Below are 2,629 nucleotides of genomic sequence, written 5' to 3'. Positions count from 1 at the left end.
CAAATGGATTAGCTGAGCGAATGAGGATGCAAGGTATTAGGATCTGGAACATTGTTCTAATTTATTTCCGCGTGTAGGTGAAAACCATGATACTCTCCCTCTTACACGCACACATGTGACCATGCAAACACTTCTCCCAGGCCGAGGGCAGTTACTCCTGAGAGCTCTGGACACAGCCACACAGCAGTGGTGTGTTAGCACGCGCCCGGGCACCCTGGGACTTGATGCTTTTCGTTTTCCTGATCATGTCCAGGACAATGTCTCCCACGGTCATGGTGATGGCAAGTGCCCTTGGTCTTGGTAAGTGCCTTTTGCGTACATCTGAGCACTTCTGTGTCCACAGGGAGGCTGTGGCCAGGGAGCAAGTCCCCACTCCTCCACGCAGCCTTGTTCACTTACAGGTGAGGAAACTGGAGTGCGGCCAGACACATTGAACCCTCAGCTTCCCAGCAGAACTACCAGGAATGGGTTTCAACTATGAATGCCCAGGTCCATTCCAAGAAAGCTGTAGGGCAATAGCTCTTGCCATGGCCCCCTGCGACCTTGCACAACCTACACAGGCTTCCTTAAAGCACAGCTTGTGTGTGTGCGACTGCCCAGATCAGGACTAGATGGAAGACCTGGAGGAGACGCTGAGGCCACATCTCACGCCCTCCCCACCCTGGGAGGCTTCCTGGCCAGGTCTTGATGAAGCAGGGGGCCTTCCTCCACCCTCCGCTCAGAATCTAATACCACGCCCCTGCAACGCAGCATTGAATGTTGAGTAGCAGGTGTCCAAGTGTCACCGGGCCCCTTCTGCCACAGTGTGTCCCTTACAGTGTTTCTGGCATGGGGGACAAAGATTGTGGGGAGCTGTCATCACTGACTTATTCTTTTTGCTGTCTCTGTGCAAAATACACTTTCTGATTCCAATAGTGACTGGTTGTGTGGGACCCTGGCCTTGTCTCTTATATGTGCTCCTGAACCCTGGGTCCCAGCCTGAGCTCAGAGAAGCAAAGTCCAGCTATATAATTTAGAATTTTCCAGAATGTTAGATAGATGGAATCAGAGTTTGTAATCCTTTGAGCTTGCCTTTTTTTTTTTAAGATGTATTTATTTATTTGAAAGCATTACACAGAGAGAGAAGGAGAGGCAAAGAGAGAGGTCTTCTATCCGCTAGTTCACTCCCCAATTGGCTGCAACAGCGAAAGCTGCGCTGATCCGAAGCCAGGAGCCAGGAGCTTCCTCCAGGTCTCCCACGTGGGTGCAGGGGCCCAAGGGCTCGTGCCATCTTCTACTGCTTTCCCAGGCCATAGCAGAGAGCTGGATAGGAAGGGGAGCAGCCGGAACTTGAACCGGTGCCCATATGGGATGCTAGCAGTGCAGGTGGCGGATTTACCCGCCACGCCATAATGCCGGCCCCAGAGCTTGGCTTCTTTAACTCAGCATAATTCCCTTGAGATCCCCCAAGTTGCTCAGGAAGGAGCTAGAATGGCTGAGGCTTATATCCTTATTCCATCAGTACGTATCAAGAATTCATTGTGAGCCGGCGCCGCGGCTCACTAGGCTAATCCTCCACCTTGCGGCACTGGCACACCGGGTTCTAGTCCCGGTTGCCCCTCTTCCAGGCCAGCTCTCTGCTGTGGCCAGGGAGTGCAGTGGAGGATGGCCCAAGTGCTTGGGCCCTGTACCCCATAGGAGACCAGGATAAGTACCTGGCTCCTGCCATCGGATCAGCGCGGTGCGCCGGCCACAGCGTGCCAGCCGCGGCGGCCATTGGAAGGTGAACCAACAGCAAAGGAAGACCTTTCTCTCTGTCTCTCTCTCTCTCACTGTCCACTCTGCCTGTTAAAAAAAAAAGGGGGGGGGGGACGGCGGCGCTGTGGCACAGTGGGTTGATGCCCTGGCCTAAAGCACCAACATCCCACATGGGCGCCAGTTCGAGACCCGGCTGCTCCACTTCCTGTCCAGCTCTCTGCTATGGCCCAGGAAAGCAGTGGAGGATGGCCCAAGTCCTTGGGCCCCTGCACCCACGTGGGAGACCCGGAGGAGGCTCCTGGCTCCTGGCTTCGGATCAGCGCAGCTCCGGCCGTTGTGGCCATTTGGGGAGTGAACCATCGGATGGAAGACCCCCCCCCCCCGCCTCTGCCTCTCCTCTCTCTATGTAACTCTGACTTGCAAATAAATAAATAAATCTTAAAAAAAAAAAAAAAAGAATTCATTGTTAAGGCCGACGCCATGGCTCACTTGGCTAATCCTCGCCTGTGGCGCCAGCATCCCATATGGGCACCAGTTCTAGTCCCGGTTGCTCCTCTTCCAGTCCAGCTCTCTGCTGTGGCCCGGGAAGGCAGTGGAGGATGGCCGAGGTGCTTGGGCCCCTGCACCTGCATAGGAGATCAGCAAGAAGCACCTGGATCCTGGCTTCGGATCAGCGCAGAGCCGGCTGTGGCAGCCATTTGGGGAGTGAACCAACAGAAGGAAGACCTTTCTCTCTCTCTCTCTCACTGTCTGTAATTCTACCTGTCAAATAAATAAATTTTTTAAAAAAGAATTCATTGTTTTTGTTGCTGACTTGTATGGAGAGAACACAGTTCATCCAACCATTCACCTGTTGAGATAGATACATCTGGGTTGGGACCAGTGTTGGGGC

This window comes from Oryctolagus cuniculus, chromosome 2 (assembly GCF_051225735.1).
Source record: "Oryctolagus cuniculus isolate XC-2025 breed Fujian yellow rabbit chromosome 2, ASM5122573v1, whole genome shotgun sequence".
In the NCBI taxonomy this organism is placed as follows: domain Eukaryota; kingdom Metazoa; phylum Chordata; class Mammalia; order Lagomorpha; family Leporidae; genus Oryctolagus; species Oryctolagus cuniculus.
This window is presented reverse-complemented; position numbering follows the sequence as displayed.